Below are 27,275 nucleotides of genomic sequence, written 5' to 3'. Positions count from 1 at the left end.
TAAGGTCATAGAAGACGGCTGTGAAGAATGAAAGAGATCGTTCAAATGCTCGGCAATCACAGATGTGCTGTCAAACAGACAGAAGGGAGAGGAATAGAGAGAAAGAGCATAAAAATGTCCCAATATGTGCCATTTCAAGTGCATAGAAAAAAACCTGGTTGAGTGAGAAATTCCCTTTTGTGTTTTGGCTTTTATAATGTTTTTTTTTTTTTTTCATTACTCTCTTTCTTTGAAGTCTTTGAGACGAGAGGGATCCTACGTGCCCTGGACAGTGATCATATTAGGCTGTTATCCGTGTTGAGTGGCCTGAAGTAGAGGGGATTGGAAACAGGCACACCGAGGGGACAGGGGTGTTATTTTGTGGGAACTGACACAGCAAGAGCCCTGGCTACGTTCATTCAGATCTGACGGATGTTGGCAATCTCCCAGGATGAAACTTGGCTGTAGCCAGACAAGATAAATGGAACTTGTGCCCAAGATTATCTCCTTCCCCTGACAAATCTAAAGCTAATTTACTTTTTCCTTGTGTAGGCAATTTTTTTTTTTTTTGTATTCCTAAGGCAAAGAAATATCCAGTGTTTGTCACTGAGTAAATAGTGCACTAATTCCCTCTCTGCGTATTTTCCAAACACTGGCACACCTGTGTCTATTGACTTTTGAGGGGTGTAGAAAGTGATTCATCAGAGCTATTAATGTAAAACATGCTCGAACTTGTTCCTTAACATCTGGATAATCTTGGTTTAAATAAGCAATTTGACAGTTCCGACGGAAGTGTCAAAATATTCTGGGTTTCTTCACCATTTCAGCGCTCATATAAAGCATGACGTTTTCTCAGTTTGTTATGAAACAGAACACAAATGTTGAACGGGGACATTTCCAGAGCACATCAAACTATTACATTTAGCCAAATTATGGTGCACGTGTTCACAAAATGGTCCACAGGAAATAAATAAATACATACTAATCCAATAACAGTGCAAAAGAGCAAATAGACCATTCCAAAATCTTATTAAATTATAGCATCACCATAATAATAAAATGTATAATAATAATAATAATAATAATAATAATAATAATAATAATAATAATAATAATAGTGGTAGTGTAATAATAAAATAATAATAAAAACAAAAATAAAAATAATAACAACAACAACAGCAATAATAATAATAATATTAATAGTGTAATAATAGTAGTGTAATAATAACAATAATAATAATAATAATAACTCATGTTCTACTGATAATGATGAGACCTGCGTTTGAGGTCTTAAACATAACTCGTGTAAAAAGAAGTACATAATAAAAATAAAATGAGTTTTAAAATATAGACATAAAATAAATAACCCACGGGTCTTAATACACCCAACATGCTCTGAGCTGGGATCGAACCGGCGATTCTTTGTATAGGAATCGGTTGCTCAAACAAGGACATAGATATATAAATTAGATGTCGCCTACCCTGTTGTTGTCTATTGGAAGGAATGCGTCAATAGAGCTGCCATTTTAGTACAGGGTAGCGCTCCTTTGAAATAAATGTGGGACCAAGGTGCATTGGAAGACTGTGACCATCCAGAGCCAGAGAATTACATATATACACAAATATCTATGATCGGGAGTTTTCCCGGAGGTCAGTATGCAATTATTTTTTTTTCAATTATGAAACTTAAAGGGCCCTATGATACACCCGCCGCAATGTGGCGCAAGGCGTGGCGCAATACTTGTTTGCTAGTTTCAGCTTGGCGCAAGAGTCGTTTTGAGGCGTTGCGCCACGCTCTTTAAATAGCAAATGCATTTGCGCTCATATGTGCGCCCATAGGCGTTCTGGTCTAAAAAAGCAGGCGTGTTTTGGCGCTTTGCTATTTTGAGAAACTGTAATAGTCTTTTCTTTAGACCAGAACAAACCCGGCTTACACACTGCCTAATACACACAAGATGTAGAGCAATACGCAAATATCTTTACATATGAAAAAATGTAAATATTAAGGATATATAGGATATAATAAGGATATATATATATATATATATATATATATATATATATATATATATATATATATATATATATATATATATATATATATATATATATATATATATATATATATATATATATATATATATATATATATATATATATATATAGGATATAAATATAAAGAATTCAAATATTACAAAACATATTATTTTCTAGCCTACATGAATTTAAAAACCACTGCCTTGAATTCTTCATCTCGGGAGGCTTTTTCAGTTCATTCAATTTGCTTTTGAATAATGTTATTATTATTAGCAGTATTATTTATAATATCCATATTTATTATTGTTTTATTAAAAACAAGCTTAGATTTATCCACCTGTCAGGTTTTAGAACATATGGGGCATAGCAGGTGTATTTGGAAATAACTCAGTATTTTGACCTCACTTCGTTATTATTGTTCATTTATTCGTTTTCTGGAAATTAAACTGAATTTATAAATAGTTTTGAAACAAATCTTTGCACTTAACAAACTAAATTAATTATTTATAGGCTTATTGATGTCTCTGCGTAAAGATTTCTTTATTCACGAGAGCAAAAGCAAAAGTTACCTTTGCGTCATGTAAATAGCAAATGCGCTTATAGCGCAACGCAAGGCTCTTAAAGGGAATGGGAGATGAGACTACGATTGGTTTATTCTCAAAACACAGCTATAACTCATTAAGAAAATAAACTCAACCCTTTTAGATCATGCGCCACAGCACAAAGCGGATTTTCCCATCCCTAAACTAGAAAATGTGGATTATGACACACCCTGAATGCGTTTGCGCCCTGCGCTTGCCGTTTTGCGCATGGACCGCCAAAATAGAGCCTATAATTTTACATCACTTTTTCTATATTGATGGATATAATCAAATAGGCATTCCTGACAAAAAGCTTGTGTTTGTGTGTATAATGTACTATCCACCCTCCTTGTTAAACTGATCCATGTCCTGAAACACACCCCTCTCCTGCTTTCACTTCTCATACTGATGGAGGGAGCGACTCGTTTGTGAATGAATCTCTGTTGAGTGACTCCTTCACTAGCCGACAATAATACTAATAATAATACTACAATAATAATAAAGTTTCTGGCACCGCAGCATCTCGCTGTCATATTTAGTTTGCATTGTTTGCTGATTTTATTCAACAGCATATAGCATATAGCACATAGCATAAGCCCAGTGTTTAGTGCGAGTTGGTACTACTTGCCTTATGGTGAATGCAGTAAGTGACTGATTATAATAATGTTACCTGTTTAGCACAAAAGTTCGTAACATACAAAAACGTAAAAAACTAAACCTTACCTATGAAATGTTCTGCCTTTGTGATTGTTTTCTCTGTTTGCTCGTTACTACACCCGTAGACAGCGCTAAAGTCCAGCATCTTCACGTAGTAACACTATCTTGACTAGTGCGGGTGAATGACACTGTACAAATATGCAGCCACTATTGACGCATGCTCAGGGTCCTCATGCGATATCTAGTGTATATATCTATGTAACAAGGAGGCTAAAGACTAGCACCTTTTGAGGTCAGAGAAGTGAGGTTTCCCTGCATAGCACTTTGCTAGCTGGCCTCTGTTATACTCACCCCCTAAATCTTACTCCCATCCCGGACGAGCCCCAACGTGTAACCCACTGGTCCTACTGCACCCAACCCGCTCTAAGCTGGGATTGAACCGGCGATTCTTTGTATGGAAGTGGGTTGGTCTAACAAGGAGGCTAAAGACCATGGCCTCTAGTGTCTGTTGCTAGAGCACCTTTTGAGGTCAGAGTGAGGTTTACCTGCATAGCCCTTCACTAGCTGGCCATATAAATTTTAACTACATTATTAAAATGTACATACATAAATAAATAAATAAATAAATAAATAAATAAAATGGCAAATGATTAAGAAAACAATAGTCATTCAGTTATACTGTTCATCTTTATTTTTATTGTGATTTTACAATGCAGATTGTGTCAAGCAGCAATATAATTAGTCTCATAAACTCTATTTAAGACTGTATTTCTGCAAATATTAATCACAAATATTATTCCCTTAATTTTGTGTAACATGTTGCCTCGATCTAAATGAAACCCAATAAACATATATTATTAAAGCTGCAAACCTCTGTAATACAACCGCATTAATACACTTTTCAGAAATGTAGTGATATTCCTTATAAGTATGAAATTTAGATTTGAAATTAAGAAAAGCTGTTTAAATAAACAAATTATATATAAACTTATTTTATATAAACAAATTTTATATATTTGTTTACCAATGAAATAGAAACAGATCACAGGATGAGCATTTACAAGCAAAAAAAACTAATATGAGCATGAAATACACATTAAATCCCATCTGACATGCAAGAAAGAAAAAAAAAACTAAAAAGCTATCTATTTTCTAAGCATCAAATACAAAAAATTGTAGATATTGCAAAAGCTATAAACCTTTTTTGTTTCACAAAGTTGACCCTAGTCAGAAATAAAAACTGAATTTACTGGGTGTGTAATGTGTATATAAAATACTTTATACACAGAAAGTAGTCCCTAAGACAACAAAGATGCTTAAAACATCTTAGTAAGTTATACATTTGTTTTAAAATGCATAAAACTAATTTAAATAAACAGCATATTTTTCACCACATGTCAATTAACACAATAAAGCACTGATATGAGCATGAACTACACATTAAAACCCATCTGTGAGGACATAACTGACAACAAACATGCAAGAAAGAAATAAAAATAGAAAAGCTAGCTATTTTCTAAGCATTTATTAGAAATACATTTATTAAAGCAGATGATGTTAAAGCTATAAACCTCTTCTCCACCACAAATTTAACATTATTCAGAAATAAAAACTGGATTCACTGGGTGTGTAATGTGTATTTAAAGGTATTTATTTATCTACAGAAAGTAGTCCCTAAGACAACAAATATATGCTTGAAAGTTGTTAAAATTTGTTGCATAAAATGTATAAAACTCATTTAAATAAACAAGATAAACATGTTTTAGTTGTACAACATGTCCATTAACACACTAAAACACTAATATAAGCATGAAATACACATTAAAACCCATCTGTGACGACATTACTGACAAGAAACTTGCAAGAAGAAAATAAAAACAGAAAACTAGCTGTTTTCTAAGCATTTAATTCAAAGAAATGTATTAAAGCAGATATTGCAAAAACTGTACACCTTTTTTTAACCAAAAAGTTAACACTTTTCAGAAATAAAAGCTGATTCACTGTCTGTGCAATGTGTATGGTACTTATTAATAAACAGATAGTAGTGCTTAAGACAACACACATAAAGGCTTTAAACATGTTATTAAGTTAAAATTAGTTTAACAAGATGAATAAAACCCATTCAAATAAACAGCAGATACATTTGTTTCACAATGTGACTATTAACACACCAAAGCACTAATATGAGCATTTTTACTTATATGAAATTGCTCACAAAAAAACTTGCAAAACAGACAAAAACAAAACTAAATCAGCACTTTTCAAAGCACTGTAGAAAATGATTTCGCATAAGACACGTTGTTTACTGTGCCTCTGAAGGCTTTCTGTCATGCACGTGTGAGGTCACAGCTCACACTACTACAGTAGCTACAGTAGTAATTCCCTGCCGGGCTGCTTTTATATCAAGCTCAGACAAACCCATCAAACAGAAGCCTAAATACTCACAGGAATCTGCTTCATTCTAGTCCGCTCGTCCTCAGAAATACAGACAAACCCTTCCTTTTCTGCTCTGTCTAATCCCACAGGCTTGAGAAAGAGAAGAAAATCCAGAGAAACGTCCACCACAGCAGACCCGGTACTAACAGAGCGAGAGAGGCGACTGGGGAGACATATGTTGCCAAAGCCTCTCGCCTGGCAAAGAAGCTCATTAAACGAGTGACAATCACTCCCACAAAGCCAGATCTGAGCGCTTTTCACATGGAGTGTACAAAGAAGGAGAGATGCGGGTAGAGAGAGAGAGAGAGAGAGAGAGAGAGAGAGAGTGGGAGAGGGAAAGAGAGGGAGAGAGAATGAGTGAATGAAACTGAAGGAATTCTGGATGGAAGAAGTTGCATTCGAAGCATGGGGAGACTTGTCCACGTTTTGTGCCATAGATGTCAAGATCCATGCTTTGGCTTTTGTTACACTGTCACTTTAGTTAAATAGGGTTAATATGGGGCTCATTTGAGTCTAGTGGCTATTACAGTGTAGTATATTATAGAAAACCTGCAATACGTGTCTTTCAGGCAGCTATATTGTATGAGAATAAAATCATTTGCCATTTTTAACTAAGTTTTTACATGTTCAGATGACATTGTGTGCAGTTCTCTGTGAAGGAAAAAAGCTGTGATGATAAGGGTGACTACAAGGGCGTTGCTATGCAGTTGCTAGGATGTACAATGTGGTTTTGAGCATGTTGCTATGAGGTTGCTAGGCTATAAAAAAAAGATAACTAAAATAACCTATCCACAATTCGATGATATGATCTACCTGCATCACTGAATGACATTTTTTGCATCTGTCATGCAAATAGTAGAACATTTCTATATGGTAAAACAACAAAATCAAAAAAAAAAAAAAAAAAAAAAAGCTAAATGGGTTAACCAAAACGAATTACCAATTATAGCATGCATCCTCATTATTGATAACAATAATAATAATAATAATGATTTAATACTTTGTTATTATTATTATTATTATTATTATTATTATAGTTACTTTAATTATTATTAATTACATATATATTTTAAAAAAATTAAATTATAGCTAAAACTTGTAAACCATTATTGTTTTATAATAATAATAATATTAATCAGAATATTATTATTATTATTATTATTATTATTATTATTATTATTATTATTATTATTATTATTATTATTATTAATTCATAATACTATTAATACTACTCATATAATAATAATAATAATAATAATAATAATAATAATAATAATAATAATAATTATTATTATTATTATTATTATTATTATTACCATAATATTATGGTTATTATTATTAGTAGTATTGTTATTAATAATAATAACATTATTATCATAAAAAACAATAATTGTTTACTAGTCTTAGCTATATATTTTTTTTCTAATTAAAATAGATATTTAATTGATAATAGTTAAAATAAATAATAATAGTAATAGTGATAATAATAATAATAATAATAATAATAATAATAATAATAATAATAATAATAATAACATCACATTATTTTTAGTATTGTTGTTGTTGTTTTTGTTATTATTTTTATTATTATTATTGTTGTTGTTGTTGTTGTTGTTGTTGTTGTTATAATTTTTTTTTCAACATACATTTTTAGCTTTAACAACTTTCAATTCAGTGGTTGCTATCTGAGAATAATATACCTTAGAATATTGAGTATTCCACACAGCCGTATATACCAAATCATGGTATCTAGGTTACAAATTCATAGTATTTTGTGATATAAAGGCTACAAAGAACTTTTATTCTTGGCAAGATCATTTAAAGTTTCCAAAACCTAAAGTAAATATCTTGCATGGTTGTATGGTGTAGCAAAGTATGTTGGAGTTTAGTAGGTAAAGATAAGTTTAAAAAAAATAATAATAATAAAATGTCAGCATGGACCTGGAAAAAGAAAAGATGATAACCTTTAATTGACATCAGCCAGTGGGCAAGCAACAGTTCATATGGACCTCACAAATAGGGGTAGATCCCTAGGGACCACATGATTTGCCGACAGAGCAAATAGCACAGAACAGGACATGGTCACACTCTCTAAATACAAACGCCCCACCCCTATCCCACAATGCCGTGGCTGGAAGAATATGATGTTGAAGTGGATGAATGGGTGCGGGGAGAGGCTGAAATCAGAAAGGCTTGACATGTTTGCTTCAATTACGCTGATGTAGGTGCTGCTGACGTGTCTATCAAATGGAAGAGTGCGCGTATAGGTAAAGGAATAATTAGTCTTTCGGGTTTCCAGGAAATGATACTCTTCATATGTCAGAAGCCTGCCGCGTGAGGTGAGATCATACAACGCATCATCAATTACAAGAAACATCATTAAACGTACAGGCACCATAAACACCCCTAATTAAAATTCTATTAAAATGGATACGTTCACGTGTCCGCTGTTTGAAGTACCATTAATTTCATTATCTGCGACTCATAGTCATTACAGGGCAAGGGTTTGTTTGAAGAGCATGACGGACTTCCGCTTGTTCGTGTTAAACTCTTGCTCAGCATCTGACAGATGTTTTGATCTGCTTCCAGTCAAGATAATTATTCACTTAAGAGTGGTTTCATTGAGCCAAAATCATTTCCCCCTTCCTGTTTAACATGCTCAGAATGTTAACTGCCTATCTGAGGAATGACCACTCGAGTGAGATTGTGAAATATATAGAGTCAAGCCTTATATTATTCATACCCCTGGGCCTGGCAAATTCTGACTCAAGTTTTTGTTCAAATGTAAATAAAAGCTGCCTCTTGTACTTTGTCTTATTATGTTTTGGGAGAAGCTCACATCATTTCTCCCCAAAAAAAAGAAAAAAAAAAAACCTTGCTGGTTGAATAAAAGTAACTATAAGTCAGAATTTGCCAGGGGTGTTAATAGTTTTGGGCTCGACTATATACCTTCATGTGAAAATGTTAGGACACCTTTTGCGAACCTGTATTTTGTAAGTTTTTTTATTATTATTATTATTTATTATTATTATTATTATCCTACTGAGACCCCGCGCATTGACTTGTGTCCTACTACAGGACGTTGCATTTTCATGAATATTCTTTGAATTTTTTGAGCTACTCTGTTAAGTCCTGTTGTACTGTTCAGAGGACATCCTGGGCTTTCTAGTGATATGTCCTTTGATTGGCTGGCATGCTAGGAACCACTTCTAATGCTGCGTTCACACCAGACGCGGCACGCGCGTCAAGCGCGAGTGATTTACATGTTAAGTTAATGCAAACGCGCGAATAGACATCCTGCGGCGCGATACGCGCGAATGGCACGGCGCGAATGACGCAAATTGCGCGAATGGTGCGGGGCCAATTTGCGAACAGCATTACACTGCATCCAAAATGGCCGAAATACAAAAATCACATTTTATGGGACGGAGAGAGGTATGTAAAATTTAGCTTTTTTTTTTTTTAAATTACTATTATTATAACAAATATATATATATATATATATATATATATATATATATATATATATATATATATATATATATATATATATATATATATATATATATATATATATTTTTTTTTTTTTTTTTTTTTTTTTTTTTTTTAAGTGTCGGGAACAACACATTTAGCTTTCAAAGCTGTTAACTTGTTTGTGTTTCAAAATATCATCCTTTTTTAAATGTCCACTATAATGGACACCAGGACCATCTTAATGTAATTAATGACTGCATGTTGTAGGGAGCTTAACTGAAGCAGAGAGGATTCTTTATAAGATAGCTGAGGAAGACTGATTTAGAGTCTGACAAAAGGATAATTAGAGACAATTAGAGAATGACAATCAGTTTTAAATCAATTTTATGTTAAATTTGTTTTGGATTAACATAACTTTTTTCGTGTGTGTGTGTTTTTTTTTTTTTTGTTTTGTTTTTTTTTACTTCGGCTCTCTTTCAGACTAAACTGCTTTTGTTTTGTTTTTGTTACATTAATATTGGATTAATATCCCTTTACAGCCATATCATGTAGAGTATTGTTGTCTGAATGGCGGTCGTTTCGTACTAAAATGGTCCTGTGAAAAATTAAAAATAAAAACAAAATGTAAAAACTCTAAATTGTAGATTTTTTTTTTTTTCACCCCAAAGGATGTAAAAAAAAAATGTTTGGGTCTCAGGAGGATATATGGTTGTTTGATCTCAATTTTAACAATGCATAAAGATAAAGGTAACAAAACCAAACAATTAAACTAAAATAACTGCAGTGAGACGTTTCTTGTAGCCATCTACTGTACCAGGCTCGTTTCAGCTCACCCCAGAGCATCTCAATGGGATTAGGATCTGGGGTTTGACTTGATCATTCCATATTTCAAATTTCCATAATTAATTTTTTTTTTCACATGACTGTACATATTTGAATTGATTATTTGATTTGCCTATGTTAGAAACAGCGAATCTCCTTTAAAACTGTCTGTTTCTTTTAGACAAAGAGATTCGCTATTTCTAACATTGGCAAATCAAACTTTTTTACGAAGATGAGATCATCATATTTGGATGTTCTCTTCAATGTGACTATGAGCCAAATAAATTGGCTATACATACAGGTAACTGTTTTATTTCAGATAATAACTTTAGTTTATTTATTTTTAATATTTATTAATTTTCCTTCAGCTTAGTCTCTAATTTATCTGGGGTCGTTGAATAAATCGTTAACTACCAGCACATGTTTTAAGCAGCAAATGCCCTTATAGTCGCAACCCAGTACTGGGGCACACTAATACACACTCGTTTACACATACACATTTATAACTTTTTGTTATAAAAGATCATGTGATAATTAAAAAAAAAAAAAAGTGTGTAAATGAATAAACCAGCAGGCTGAGCACATTGTAAAACATCTAAAATGTTGTTTTGTTCATTCTAAAACACCTCCTTCCGCAACAAATTTCATTTTTACTTTTGATATTTGGAGCCAGCGACGCAGTGGCGCAGTAGATAGTGCTGTTGCCTCACAGCAAGAAGGTCTCTGGGTCGCAGGTTCGAACCTTGACTCAGTTGGTGTTTCTGTGTGGAGTTTGCATGTTCTCCCTGTGTTCGCGTGGGTTTCCTGCGGGTGCTCCGGTTTCCCCCACAGTCCAAAGACATGTGGTACAGGTGGAATTAGGTAGGCTAAATTGTCTGTAGTGTATGAGTGTTTGTGGATATTTCCCAGAAATGGGTTGCGGCTGTAAGGGCATCTGCTGCTTAAAAACGTGCTGGATAAGTTGGCGGTTCATTCCGCTGTGGGGACCCCGGATTAATAAAGGGACTAAGCTGACAAAAAAAATGAATGAATGAATATATGGTGCCAGATAATCAGGAGAGAGACGATTTTGTACACTGTGCACGTCTTTTATGTGATATTCTAGTTTTGCGCATAAAGTTCATTCACATTTTTAGATGGAAACATCTAAGAGAGATCTTGAATTTGATACAGCGACTTACAGGATGGTCAATTCATTTTGCAATGAAACTGTGTTTTTTATAAAAAGTAAATTAAGAACGAATGAAAAAAATACTTTAATTGTAGTGATAATAATATTTGCAGAAATGTTTTATGGCTAGTAAAAATATATATATATATATATTTTTGGACAGTACATTTTCTGATGTCATGGCTAAACGTTTTACGCCCTGTATTTTTAGCAGGGGGTTCAAACTCAGTTCCTCAAGGGCTCCTCACTGCACGATTTAGATCCATCCCTGCTTTTACACACTTCCTGCAAGTTTTAAACAAGCCTGAAAGACTTAATTAGTTTCATGAGGTGTGTTTAATTAGGGTTAAAGCTAAACTGTGCAGAGCTAGGGTTAGGGTTAGGAACTGAGTTTGACACATAATATAAAGTATATAACAAAACCTCAAATGGTGTAATAAACCAAAGTATTTTTTTCTATCTATCTATCTATCTATCTATCTATCTATCTATCTATCTATCTATCTATCTATCTATCTATCTATCTATCTATATGTATATATGTATATGTATATATATATATATATATATATATATATATATATATATATATATATATAATTATTATTATTATTTTATTTATTCATTTATTTTTGTAATGTTGTGATTTACCTTTTAATACTTGGTTTGGTTCCCAGTTTATTAGCTTTTCTTATAAAATCTTTTTTTTAAATAATTGAAAAAACTTGAATGATACATGTTCCAAGCAAGACTATTGTAAAAAAGTGAGAAGGCAGTTTTAGGCCCAATCCCAATTCTACACTGTAAAAACGCCAACTTTCAAAAAGTCCTCTGAACAAAGATTAATAAGTTAACTGAATTTAAATATTTTCATTTGAAATGCTGACAAATAATAGTTAGTTTGTTCAACAAATATGGTGCTTCAATGTGAAAAACTTAAAATATTTCGTTGAACTAATACAAAATTCTTAGTTTTGCGTTGATGCGTGCCCTTCTTGTTGGCGCATGCGCCTTATAAGCTTCTGGCGCATGCGCAATTTACTTCCATAGCTCACTGCAGGGGGTACCTGTCACGTGCGCGCGACAAAACGAACCATCTTTCTTTCTGCGGAGCTACGTGTCAATCGTTTTCATAATCGATTGTATATAATTGTATACATGTTTTTGTGCGATGTGCTACCCATCTGACTGCCCGATCTATTTTACCAGTGTATTAATGATGTGAGAGACCGTGATAGAGCGGTTAAGAGTAGTGGTGGGCAAAGCGAGGCTTCGTGAAACACTGAAACAGTCGAAACAAATGTGTCGAAGCTTCGAAACGTTTCGAAACCTCACTCTACAGTGACAATTAGTGGTCATTTTTTATATATATTACACTGAAACAGCTTCAGCAAAGAACGATTGAACAAATTGAGGGATTAAACCCCACTTTGTGAAAGTGGAATCCTTCAAGTAACATAGTACAGTGGTTAAGGTGTCAGACATCCATGCAGGAGTAGTAGGTTTCGAAGCCAGTCAGTAGCAGTTGTATTAAAATGCTTTATTACCAGTTGGTAATGCTTTGCTCTTGTATCGTTTTGTTTCAACATTGGTCTGATATCCGAATAAACAATTTGTGAATAAATATGTCTTGTTTTTGTCTTAAAACAGGGTTGTTGCTAGATCAAAAACGGTGGCCTGAAGTTATCAAGAATTATTTATATTATTCATTAAATTTCCCATTTATTGTATTTTATTAATGTCTACCCAAACCCTAAACCCAACCATACTGTAAAAATATTTATTATTGTTTTACAGTGTTACAAAAATGATGCTAAATTGATGGCGTAACTGTAGCTGTATCCTATTTAGGCTACACAAAACAGAAACATGATTAAAATACATAAAACCATGATTTCGAAGTCGGGATTCGAACCCAAAACATCATGCTAAGCATAGAATCAATAAGCAAACCCACAGTGCTCTAAGCCATTTGAGACAGAGATAATTTGGAGACCTTGGCAGTCAAATTAGGATTCACCAGGTCTCGAAACGTTTCTAAGCTGATCGATGCTTTGAATCGCTTTAGTCACGTGACTAGGTGTTTCGAAACACTTTAGTCACGTGACTTGGGTGCTTCGGATCATGATTCGGTGCAGTGATTCGAAACACTTGCGCTTCGGGATCTCGACACTGTGTCAAAACATCAGTTTCACGTCAGCCATCCCTAGTTAAGAGCAGGCCAACGACGTTTCTGCTAAATCATAGGTATGTATGTCTTTTTTTGTTGTCATCTAACGTTATATTATTTGATATGTTGGCTTTGATGTGCGCGTGTATCCTAATACGGAACTATTTGTTATAATTTAGCCGTGAGTTACTTGTTTCGTGCACTTGGTTTTGGCTATTTACATCAATAAAAGTTTAGAGTGAATGTATTTGAAACAAATAGCGATTTCAATCGAGTCATTTGCTTTAATAACTCACGATTAATACAATGAGTATCATATAACATACCAGATCAGGTATCCAAGTCAAATATAACATTATGTCCTGTTTATCTAGATTGCTGTCAGCATTGCGCACATCATAACCTTTTTTCCCTTCGAACCAGAGCCAGTGGAACAAACGGTGACGTGTTTAACTGTGTAATTTGTGTGAAAATCGTGTGATTTTCATGTAATTCATTGCTTGATTTGTTAGCTCGACTAAATGTCTATCATATTCAGACCAACTTGCTTTAACAGTCAGCTAGCTTTTATTTACATAAAAAATATAAAGGGCTAAATATATATTTTTCTTTCTTTTTGCTCAAAAGGACTGAAATATTGACAATGACATAATTCAATGCAAGATTTCCTTGAGGAGGTGAGACTTGTTATCATCAGTGAAATTTGACGGTCATTCACCAGCAGATGCAACCCAGACAGCACACATACGTTGGGCCGACGTCGTGCCGACTTTCAAAATTCCATCGGCGCGATGTCGCTCAGGGAGCGTTTGCTAATTGGCAAAATGTCGCCGCGACGTCGGCAAATGATCGGAAACGCTGTCCGGCCGATGTTAGGACGACGCAACCGGAAATGCCGGCCGCTCCGCGGAGGCGCTGTTCTCAGGCGTTTTGCTCCATACTTATGGACCACTAGCTGCAGCAGCTGCTTATTTATAATAAACACGACACACCACTCTCAATAACAGTTGAAGATTTATTAATATTTTTCACAAACATACAAATAGATTAACATACTTTTATCACACATAACCATGTTTTACTACGTTTAAAACAAAACCAACAAGTTGTACTATAACCATGGCTGAAATACTGTGCAATAAAGATTTTAAATACAAAGTCCATTGCAGCATTTACATTAAGACCATAGGAATATTTACAAGTACTTCAAAACATGTACACTAAGGGTGACTATAGTTTACTTTAGTAAAAACACAAATAACTTGTGTAAGCACATGTTATAATGCTTATAATTTCTTAAATAGTGTTAAAGAAAATGCATGTTTCCAAGACTATAATTTTAAAATACAAGATAATACCAGTCATGTGTTCAGTATCCAAAAGACTTTCTTCTGGGAGTTACAATAATAAAAGAGTACACAAACACAAAATAAATACCAAGCAAACAATATTTACAGTAGTAAATAAAATCACACAAATTAAAACAACTGTCTGATAAAATCTTATTAAAGTCTGTAGTCAATTTGTTTTTACAATTTTTTTATAAATGGCATTCAACAATTTGCAATCTCCTCTGAACTAATAACACATCAATAATATAAAATAACAATACTTTCTCAGAGATAACCAGTTTTTTTAAGCAAACTCTAATGCACAACACAAAACAGATTTTGTCATTATATATATATATATATATATATATATATATATATATATATATATATATATATATATATATATATATATATATATCCCTTAATTTCTGTTTAACGGAAATATTTTTAACACATTTCTAATCACAATAGTTTTAATTACCCAGGTTAGGGTAATTAGGCAAGTTATTGTATATTGATGGTTTGTTCTGTAGACAGTCAAAAAAATAGCTTAAAGGGGCTAATAATATTGACCTTAAAATGTTTTTTAAAAAATTCAAAACTGTTTTTATTCTAGCCGAAATAAAATAAATAAGACTTTCTCCAGAAGAAAACATAACATTTTCTTGCTCTGACCTATATATATATATATATATATATATATATATATATATATATATATATATATATATATATATATATATATATATATATATATATTTATTTATATATATTTATTTATTTATTTATTTATATATATAAAACTGGTTGTAAATTGTGTACAATGTTCCAAGTAAACAGACAAAATTAAAGGAAATACCCTGTGATTAAGTTTTGTTTTATCTTGTAGAATGTTGCTTAAACATAAAAGGGGATATATAGGTGGAATAAAAAGTGTGTCGCCATCCTCGAAATTGTTCTTGTATGTTGTCTTCATCTTTAGTCTTCACAAGTGAGGCTGGCCCAAACCGGGACTGCAGTAGCCAAATCTAATCCTTGTTGTGGGAACCCTTAAATAAAGCAAGAAACCAAAAGGAGAAAGATTAGCATTGCAGCAGTTCATATTACCACAAATATATATTATTTGTTTCATGACATATAACTGAAGTATGTGTTATGCAAGTGCCTAGCTAAAATAATTAATTTAATTTAACCTTAAAGAGTGTTTCTGAGCACTAATTTTCAGAAAAGCCATTTGAAAGTTAAATTCCTTGTGAAATCATAATGAATGTTTTTTTTTTTTTTGGTTTTTAGTATCATTGTGTTAGTATAAATGTGTATCTAAATATATGTCTAATCTTCAGATACCACATTACATGCAAATTAAACCAAGTTTCGTCAACTAAAATGTCACACTGTACACCACATTTAATATATCATAGCTAAGGCCAGGAGGAATCTGTGGATGTTTTTTGCTATTTCTGCTGAAAATTATGGTGGAAGTCTGCGGAATTATTTTGGGAGTATCATAACTAAAACCTTAATATATGAAATAAAAAATAATATATTTTAAAGTTTTATTTAATGTTTAAAATGCAAATCCAATTAGATTCACTTTATTTGGTAAATAAAGCAAGTTTTTCATATAACATATCTAGTAAGACAGAAAATATAACTGTACAAACCTCATTGTACATGAATCAGATGAACATTTTCACATTAGTCAATAATATTACTAAAATTAATTAAAAAACTGAATAAATATAGATTTACACACATTTACTCAAGTAAATAAACAGAACTAATGATAGGCTAAACATCAGCGGAGTTCTGCGAAAAATCCGGGTGGGCCTAATCATAGTTTTATTTCTGCTACAAAAAAGGTTTTTTAGCAAACAACTTCTATTATATGTAGGCTATAGAGGAGAATATATAAAGAAAATATATATTTAACTCTCTAATTAAATGCACCTGATGCAGCTAATCAAGTCTTTTAGGCTTATTTGAAAACTTAAATGACGTGTTGGACCACAGTTGGACAACGCTCAGTGAGAATATTTTTTGCACAAATTCTTTTTGTTCTAAAGAAACATGTCTGATTGTTAGCAATCATCAAAGAGCAAACTTTTTTTTTCAAATAAATACTATGCTCTTAAAAATAAACTTTTCATACATCAAGAATACTAAAAATATGTTTATTTAAAATGTTTTATATATAAAAAAACAGCTTGAGGAGAGAATCAGTACATTGGAATACTATTTTTTCAGAAGGATCATGTGACACTATTAATTATATACATTGTATTAAATTCACAGTATTACTGCTTGACTGTATTAATTAAATAAAGTTGACACTATCAGAAGAGAATTTACCATACCAACCTAAAAGCTATGAAACAGTAGTGTATGTTTAAGATGTTACTTACTAGTCCTATTGTACTTTGGAGAGGTTGTCTGACAGGAGGATCCCTTCAACTCAGCAGAATTCTCAGCAGACCATCAGCGTACACCAATCTAAGAATAAAATAAGCAATTTGTTAAAAACCAAAAATATATATATATATTTTATATTTCCAGGTTTAAAGGAAAGAAGAAAGCTAAAGCAGATTTAAAACGTAGAAAAAAAATAAAACCTATTGACAATTTAATGGCACAACATACCCCAAACTAAGCACGCTCGAATGGTTAATTTACATAAATGACAACTGCTGCTCATTATACCAATATTAACTGTTAAGGATTCATTCATTCATTTTCTTTTGGGCTTAGTCCCTTTATTAATCTGGGGTCGCCACAGCGGAATGAAAGGCCAACTTATCCAGCATATGTTTTACGCAGCGGATGCCCTTCCAGCTGAAACCAATACACACTCATTCACACACACGTATACACTATGGTCAATTTTAGCATACCCAATTCACCTATGTCTTTGGACTTGGGAAAACGGGAGCACCCGGAGGAAACCCACGCCAACACGGGGAGAGCATGCAAACTTCACACAGAAACGCCAACTGACCCAGCCGAAGCTCGAAGCAGTGACCTTCTTGCTGTGAGGCAAATGTGCTACCCTCTGCACCACCGTGCTCTCCTGTTAAGGAATCAGATTAATATAAATGAATTGACATGTTTATTTAGTGTCTGACACATTAAATATTGCATTTTTAAATATTGTTTCATTTTAAGATTTATTTCAGAATTAACTATAGAACCTGGATATATCGTCACATTTTCATGCACAGCAGCATTTCCAAGAACATAGAAAAACAGAATAAAGGCCAACTAAAAAAAAACCAAAACAAAAAAAACTCTGACTGAATGCTTCAAGTAACTGGCTAGGAATGGGCAGGTATAAGATTCTGAGGGTATAATCTTGGATAAAAATATCACAGTTTCACAGTATTGTGATTACTGCTCTGAAATGTGTTTTTTTTTTTTATCTCTGTGTAAAAAACAGCTACTTTTTCCCCATTGAACACAATATGTTTTATTTTAAGAAACATTTAAAATATTCTGTAACAGTAAACATGCCAGGCTATATAATAATTTCATAAAATAGTACTATCTTCATTAGACTCAAAAACACTGATTTCTTGTGAAGGCATAATGAGCTATTTGTTTTTCTGATGTTTGCTGAATCGTGAACTGACCAGTAGCTTTTGATGTGGAGGGTCTTTTGCTGCTGTAGATAGTGTTGGACTATTTTTTTAAGTCTTTGATAACGCGCTAAAAACCATATACAATGCATCCGGAAAGTATTGATACTTTACTTTTTCCACATTTTTAATGTTTCAGTCTTATTTCAAAATGGATTAAATTCATTAATTTCCTTAAAATTCTACACACAATCCCCATAATGTGTGTTGACCCGATTTTAGTTAATCATTTACAAGTCAATATTGCCTATATGGATTGTAATTTTAAAAAAAATTAACATGTAAAATTGCAGTGTTAAATGCAATGCCATCAAACATTTTAGACGCACCAGTGCAAAAAGCTAGTCTAGAGCACTTGGAATGCTGGTGTAGTTCTAGTTAAATTCAGTTCAGTTAAAGCTGTATATGCAGCAGGTCTCAAGTATAGGATTTAGTATTTAACTAATCTTAACAACTAAACATTTACGAATCTGTATTAGCCAGCTCATGTACTACAATGTAACATACTGTATATTGCCACCTTGATACTTAAGCTTTCTTTAAAAAATTTTGTGTTCAACCGATTAATTAATTCTTTCATTTAATTTTTTCTGTGCAATAGTATAGCTTACACTGGTGTATTTGTATGGACCCCCCAAAATAGCGGAGGCCACTTTCTGGCCACCCAAGTATAAACTTCTAGCCTAGCCACTGTGAACTACCTGTCTGTCCTGCTCCAGAACTCTTTGTCGGCTGCTTGTATGTCTGGATACAGCTGCACAAGTCTTTTAACACTGACAAATACAGCCTCTGCACATCCTCACAACCAGGAGAACAGAATGATCAGGAGGACCTAAAAATATAACCAACTGAAATCAGTTGAAATGTATTTTGTCTTGTAATGATGACACAAAAATAAATTATTTTTCACAAAGGATGTGCTGTTACCTATGAAACATTCTATAATGAATGATCTTTTGATCCTGTTTCCTTGATGTCATTCACTCAGAGATGGTTTGAACATTTGATTGTATCTAAACTGTAATGAATTTAAGTTACAAAAACATTGATAGCAGGACCATTGATCTTGTAACTTATACAAATTGTTAAGTATTGAACAAGTCTGCAACCAAACTAGTCAAGTTAATAATACTAATCTCAACTCAACTATGATTAGTTGTCTTGTTTCTGCTGCCCAGACGGTCACACCTGCTTATAAAAAAAGGAAAAAGTATGGTATTTTTACAACAATGAAACTGCAAACAACTTAACTATAAGGGAGTAAACAGTGAGCATCTTTTATTATAAGCAATTTACTGAATACTTTGTCACTGGTATTACCTAAAAACCAAACGTCCCAAGTTTGGCTCATAGCTGTCCACACATCTGCCCAGTAGCTTGTGGTAATACTGAAGACACTGATCAGCTGGTCCAACTGAGTTTGGAGTTGAACTGCAATCAGGCATCCAATACTGCAAAGAAAGAGAAACTCACTTTGGGTTAACAAATAATGTAATCCCACACATTTCAAGTAATTGTGCAGTTAATTCTCTTAAAATGAATGAATGAATTCTCTTATTGAATTTTCTGAGAGCTTATGATTATATTTTGTCTTCCCAAAATAGCATGTACTGAAACACAAAATTATATAAATATAATTTAATAAGAACGTGACGTGGTGGCACAATAGGTAGTGCTGTCGCCTTACAGCAAGGATGCTGACTCGAGCCGCAGCTGGATCAGCAGGCATTTCTGTGTGTAGTTTGCAAATTTTCTCTGCGTTTGCATGGGGTTTCTCTGGGTGCTCCGGTTTTGCCTACAAGTCCAAAGACATGGGGTACAGGTGAATTGGGTAGGCTAAATTGTCTGTAGTGTATGAGTGAGAACAAGCGTATATGGTTGTTTCCCAGTGATGGCTTGCAGCTGGAAGGGCATCCACTGCGTAAAACATATGCTGGATAAGTTGACAGTTCATTCCGCTGTGGTTACCCCAGATTAATAAAGGGACTAAGCAGAAAAGAAAATGAATGAATGAATGAATGAATGAATGAATTTAATAAGAGTTAAACTGATCTGTTAACATGTCTGTCAGGAGCTGATCTACCTGTTGTCAAACTGATGAAAATGTTTTCTCAATTTACTTTAACATTTTTGTGTTTGTTTATGTTTTTATAACTTGCAGCCATTGTTAAATTTAAAAGTATTTTAAACATGCATGGACATCTAAATGCATATAGGGCACATATCTCAAAACATTATAAAATATTTCCAGATAAATCAATTTTTAATTAAAATGTATATTAATCTCCAGACTTGCATCTCCCTGATCTTTTTAAAAGAACGGCCATTCGTTTGCTCATCACTGTTTTACAAGTGTCTGTCAGTCAGTCAAAAATATACTTACATATAAAGATGTTCATTAGCAACACGGCACTTAGGTTAAACTTAGACCTCCTTTTCAGTTGATGTGGAAAACAAAAGCAAAAGAAAGAAAAAACAAAACGACTGAATACAAGTTGCATATCATGCCTGTACAAATCAAAAATTATTCATTTAGGGCTTAAATTGACTTGTTTGAGGATGAGTTAAGGTGTAAGGGATGGGTGAACAGTGTAAATATACATGTAATTCATAGCTATGATGTAAAGCTAAATTTTCAGCATCATTACTCAAGTCTTCAGTGTCACTTGATCTTTCAGAAATCTTTTTGTAAGATGTTGATTTAGTGCTTGAGGTTGAACTAATATAATGGTGATTATCAAATGGTGCTGATTTGCTGCTCAAGAAACATTTCGGATTGCTATCAATGCTAAAAACAGATGTGATGACAAATAATTTAGTGTAAACTTTTTTCTAAGATTTAATAAATCAATTAATCATAAAAAATTAAACAAAATAAAAATCACAAATATTACTTCATTAGCAGCAAATCTATATATTTACTAAGTTCTGAAGAATCATGTGATGTGAAATTTAATACCACTCACATGTTTCAATGTCAAAACTTTCTTAAAACTGCAATACAGACAAGTAACAGATGCATAATATATAGACATGTAACATTTGCATAATTATGTGCAATGGAAATTCATATGAATTAATCCTATGCTTAAAGTTACCTGTCTTTCCTGTATCTCTGTGATCAGCTCCCTTCAGAAATTTAGGAATCTTGAGTTATATTTTCTGTAGCAGGAGGTTATTCTCTCACTCCTGAAACCACAGAACACTTTTTTACTTAACATTTAGTTTAAGATACCATGAAATATCAAAACACGATTGAACTTTTGATTCACGGTCCTTTACAGTAACGTTACAATGCGTATTTTAGACTACATATGGAGTGCATTCAATAAAACATTGACAAAACCTCTCATCTACACATAAAGAATAAATAAAAGCCAAAACTTTAACAAACAAGTTTAACAAGAGCTAACATTAAGTAAGTTAACGTAATATTACCCTGACGCTAACGTTACCAGTGCTAATATGCTAACGGACTTTTACGAAGACTTACCACTCTTATATAACATAATATTCAACTGAATATTCATCAATTGCCAATAATAAATGTGTGAGGAACAGTTTTATGTAGTATTTGCTTTGTTTTAGGGACTAAACTTACCTGAAAACAGTCAAAACGGCAGCTTGAGAGAAGTCGTGTTGTGTCTTTTAGGTGGTGTCGTGTCGTGTTAGCTTCGTTTCCCATAGCAACATCCTCTCCGCTCCAGTGTTTGAAGACGCGCGCGCGCACATTAAAGTCTTGCAGTATTACATTTATAAACATGATCACTCCATAGACAATTTAAATAATAACCTTGTATTTTAAATCTTGAATTTAAAATGTATTTAGCAGTTTTATATACGCTATTATCTTTAAGACGAGCTTTATAGCCTACTAAACTGTTACAAAACAAACACTTTATTTGTGCATCAGATTCACTGTCAAAAATAAATAACCAATAAATATAAATGCAAGTATATATAAAACAAAGATGTCACTCTGTAAAAAGGTGTTTATTTTAATTAAACAGCCGAAATGCAGAACATACTTGATTTTTACACTGGGAAATGTAGAAAAAGCCACAATAAAAAAAGCAAACAGCAGTTAACACCAGAAAAAAACAACGTTTTCATTATTAAAGCATAACAATAAAACTTTTTATATTTTAATGAATTGAAATCATGTATTGTAGGCATTTTGGTCAGTTTTACTGCATTAATGTAGGCTATTTAAAGCTGGACCGACCGACGCAGTTCACATGATGCATCTCGCGGTTGTCTAATTTATTATGCACGCAAAAACTTACTTGTAAACCAAATATGTTGCCGGATTCTTTCATGGGTATGAGAGATAAAGTGCTTCGTCGGCCTCTGGTCGTTAACCGATGCAGAGCCGACGTTTGTTGAGCTGGAACAATTGAACACACGACCGAACGATCATGCGTATGTTTGGCCGATCATATACCGATGTTAGAATTAAAGGGGCCGACGTGTTGACCTTCGGCCGACGTCGGCCCAACGTATGTGTGCTGTCTGGGAAGAAACCTTTTCTCTTTGCCCAAAAGAAGTTGTTGAGATTTAGCCAGGAAGAAATTAGAGAGAGATAACCTGGACTTTAAGGAAGAGGTAAGTCACTATATTGCAATTGCTTTGGTTTCATTCAAGGTAGTAATGATAATGCTAAAAATAACAAACAACATTATTATTATAGGTAATTCAAAATACATCTGTATTCAGCATTTGAACATTTAAATATTTACATTTACATATATATATATACATATATATATATATATATATATATATATATATATATATATATATATATATATATATATATATATATATATATATATATATATATTATGTGTAAAAATTAATATGTATGTTTTTTTTGTATATTGTAGATCTGCACAGAGTTTTCTCAGATCTGTAATGTAGATCTCCTGAGACAGTTAATCGAGTGACTTGATAAATATACAGCACCTCTCCTGAAACTCTACAGAAAAGAAGGGATTCAATGGGTCCAGAGATGGATACAACTTTAAACAAGATGGATGGGCAGGTACTCATTAAGATTTTTTTTTTCTTATACACCCGTCTGATGTTTTTAACATGTGCAACATATTTTGTCCTGTCAAGTATTTCATGCTCAGGTAATACAGTCTAATAAAACGTAATTGCAACAATTTAATTGTCCAGCCCTTTTGCATTAATTTTAATTGTGTCAAGTTGTGTTTTGATTGTGAGATGTAAGTAAGATAAATAACAGATGTTTCACTTGTTTTGAGTGACCATTTCAAATGAATACATTCAAAGAGGAAAATAGAAAATAATAGCTGTAGTTTTTAACTCAAAGTAATTGTCACATGAAACTAAACATTTTTCTAAATTTGCCAACACAACCATTATCAAATTCCATTGTATGGAAACCACAAAATTCTTTTTTAAAAATAAAGCCATGTGTTTTTTCAACAGCATGAATAAAATACTATGCTCATTTAAATGTACTAAGTACATTTTTACTTACAAAACAATAAGATTGTAAAACACCCTTTGTAAATGACTTTCCTTTAGGTCACTGATATTGTCACCGATCGAGAAAGAGCAGCTCTTGAGGGATTGCCAATTTTTCTTCGTAAAAATTCTGCTTGCTTTCTCAAGATATGTCTGGTAAGTTACCCATTTTCATACCCTATTCTACATTTATTAGTCTGCTTGGTAACACTTTTAATAGCTGCACGCTATAAATAATTTATTTAGTATTAGCGAATAGTTAATTTATTTTCTGTTAAGCATAACTCTACATGAAGTGCTCAATGATTGTATTTTTTTTAACTTTAATGATTTATTTGTATTACTAATTTAAGTATTGCATTATTTACAAACCAGTTATTTAAGAATAGTTGGTGTTTTTAAGATCATTCAGAATGCTTAAGTACACGATTAATAAACTATTCAAATTAACATTTAAATATCCTAATATTAAGGTATGTAATAATAGTTACTTTGTATGTTAGTATATGCTTTATGAGCTTAACTTCATCCAGTTGTGACCTAATCTAAAGTGAGGACTATTTATGCTTTATAAATCCCTTATGAATGACAATTAAAGGCTCAGTTATATTCTAAACAGGACAATAAACAACTTTCACAATTGAAACTGTATCAAATAAAAGTAAATCTTTGCAATTTTATGTAAAATAAAAGTTAAAAAAATTGCTAAATATTAAAAAGTTGTCAATATATTGTTCAATTATTATATATTATAGACTATTCAAAGTGTTACTGTTTGTATGTACGAAAGTATTACATGTTTTTATTTTCTTTGCATAATAGTAATAACATTAATAAGTAGTAATTAATATTACACATCAATTAATTTTCCCATTACTTAATCTCCTATAAGGACACGGACCCTGAAGACCACAGCACCAGAGATTAAAGGATTGGAATCTTCACTGTGGTGGAAGATGATAATGGCACTTCTGCATCCCTGCAATATGTGATGAACCTCGCTAAAATCTTGGAGGAGGCCATAGTACTTCAGGATATCACACATCTGCCTGCAGCCTTCGCTTACTTGTTCAGCCTCTTGTATAGACTGAATATGGAACACCCAAAAGAACTCAAATATACTTTTTAAGTGATTCAGCATGTTTTATGGAGGTTGGTGGCACATGATCTGCGAGAGTTCAGTTCATTCATTCATTCATTTTCTTTTCGGCTTAGTCCCTTTATTAATCTGGGGTCGCCACAGCGCAATGAACTTGTTTTACGCAGCGTATGCCCTTCCGGCTGCAACCCATCTCTGGAAAACATCCATACACACTTATTCACACATACACTACGGACAATTTTAGCCTACCCAATTCACCTGTGCCACACGTCTTTGGACTGTGGGGGAAACCGGAGAACCCAAAGGAAACCCACGTGAACGCAGGGAGAACATTCAAACTCCACACAGTAACGGCAACTGACCCGTGACCACTTCCTAATGTGCCACTGTTTCAATGTTTTGAGGTCTGTTTTTGGACTTTATGTACTTTGTTGACAAAAGTGCAGTACACTTTAAAGACTGTATGAATGGAGTGGCTTTTAGGGTTTACTCTGATTAGATGATTGCATATTCACCTGGTTTGAGTGTTTAGACACACTAATAGCTTGGTTTTAGTAAGGTTGCCAGTTATTTTATGTTGAGGCAGTGTACAATCTTTTCAAATCTGGAAAGATTCAGTACTAGTTGTGTACAAACTAGCCCAATGCTGAACACGGCTAATGTCAAATGCTGATTTTGTATGCAAATGTTTTGGATTGTGATTTGAACACAGTTAAAAATAAAAAAAAGTGAATTGACTATTCTTGTGTATTTAATTTGAATCCTAAAAATTAATAGTAAATGCATAATGAATCAGTTTGTTTTATTTTGTTCAGTAAACTAAAAAAATCTTGTTGGGTAAACATAATCATTTTTGTTCAGTAAACAAAAGATCTTGTTGAATAAACGTGAAAATTTTTGTTCAGCAAACAAAAGATCTTGTTGAGTAAACATGATAATATTTGTTCAGCAAACAAAAATATCTTGTTGGGTGAACATGACATTTTTTGTTCAGCAAACAAAAATGTCTTGTTGGGTTAACATGATATTTTTTGTTCAGCAAACAAAAATGTCTTGTTGAATGAACATGATATTTTTTGTTCAGCAAACAAAAATATCCTGTTGGTTGAACATGATATTTTTTGTTCAGCAAACAAAAATATCTTGTTGGGTGAACATGATACTTTTTGTTCAGAGAACTAAAGTATTCAACAAAATATTTTGAGTTCACTGGTCTTCAAACCCTGTTTGTTGAGTTAACTCAAAAAGCTATGTGTGATAGGTTGCCTAATTATTTTAAGTTTACTCAACTTTTTTTTTTTACAGTGTATTTTTGTACCCCTACCCCTTCCCCTTGGCCCTTATAACCGATTGTTAAGGGGAAGGACTTTACCCCTAGGAATTGGGACAGCACTACAGCACCTGCACGCGTCATCATATGTCATCGCGATCTCTTGCGTCATATGAGACGATCATGACTGCTGTAGTTATTCCAGTTGTGTCATTTTTATTGTTATTTATTATTTTTTTTGGTGTTTATCTTCAGGAAATCATTGAAGGCATATATTATGTTATCATAATAATCTAATGGGGTAATAAGATTGCAAATATACTGTGCATTCACACCGTGGCCGAATTCATCTATGTAAACACACCAAAACAACATTAACATTATAGCAGACACTGTAAAAAGCTCATTCCCATCCTTTTCTGACAGGGTTTTTGAGTGACATCGAGTGTCAGGATGTTGCGGGACTGTTGTACAGAAGTTATTATTAGGGATTATATATCACGAAATTTAGTGGTTTTTATTGTTGCGTTTCGCCAAAGCATGACGGTAAAACATGAGTGTGGTTATAAATATATTAAAACTTGTGCTTGTTTGTTGTGAAAATTCGTAGTAATGACAAAAAATACTAATTTGTGGATCTCCTTACTTCCGGGAGCAGCTGTGGCTGGTGTATTCTTACCCTTATGGTTTCGAGTGTGCTCCTGAAAAATCTTAGTTCGAAGCGGTATTTACCCCTTGCCCTGAGCCCTATGCCTTCAAGCTAAGGAGAATTGGGACACCCTTACCCCTTTACGGGAACGCGCAAAATCAGGGGTAAAGGTAAGGGGAAGGCTAAGGGGTGAAATTGGGATTGGGCTTTAGAATGCTGGTTGTTAGTTGAATAATTTTATAATATTAGTAAGCATTACTGAGTAGTTACTAGTGTGGCTGCCAGATGGTCATCAATTTTTAAAGTAATCATTCAATCATAGAAAGCAAAAGTGTGTATGAATTATAAACACTAGGCAGGCTCAATTACAGTAATGTTTGTCTTTACAAGAGCAAAGAACAAATACAACATCTATTATTGATGCTAAGCTGTTCCGCAAAGAGGCCATTCATCTGAACTTGGGCG

At 33.1% G+C, this 27,275-nt stretch overlaps 1 protein-coding gene and 1 long non-coding RNA gene across 43 annotated transcripts in view; both read right to left on the bottom strand.

The window, feature by feature from the left end:
* Positions 1 to 27,275, bottom strand: part of chl1b (cell adhesion molecule L1-like b) — a 189,876-nt gene that overhangs the window by 94,552 nt on the left and 68,049 nt on the right. For 24 of the 42 annotated variants that reach the window (XM_087257872.1, XM_087257859.1, XM_087257889.1 and 21 more), the window contains exon 1: positions 5,700 to 5,938. The exons of the other annotated variants lie outside the window; for them this stretch is intronic. The gene's annotated coding sequence lies outside the window, so the exon portion shown is untranslated. Of the gene's footprint in view, positions 1 to 5,699; positions 5,939 to 27,275 lie in introns of those variants that run through there. 42 annotated transcript variants of the gene reach the window in all.
* Positions 15,446 to 22,021, bottom strand: LOC141487638 (uncharacterized). Its single transcript, NR_199788.1, is given in 11 exon segments — positions 15,446 to 15,710; positions 17,067 to 17,154; positions 17,657 to 17,728; positions 18,995 to 19,141; positions 19,221 to 19,311; positions 19,441 to 19,484; positions 19,614 to 19,744; positions 19,981 to 20,279; positions 20,677 to 20,726; positions 21,392 to 21,482; positions 21,895 to 22,021. It is a non-coding gene; the product is annotated as an uncharacterized LOC141487638 (long non-coding RNA).

The sequence above is a fragment of the Danio rerio genome, chromosome 6 (genome assembly GCF_052040795.2).
Source record: "Danio rerio strain M-AB ecotype USA chromosome 6, GRCz13ab, whole genome shotgun sequence".
NCBI classification, from domain to species: domain Eukaryota; kingdom Metazoa; phylum Chordata; class Actinopteri; order Cypriniformes; family Danionidae; genus Danio; species Danio rerio.
The sequence above is the reverse complement of the archived record's forward strand: the minus strand, read 5'-3'. Positions and strand labels throughout refer to the sequence as shown.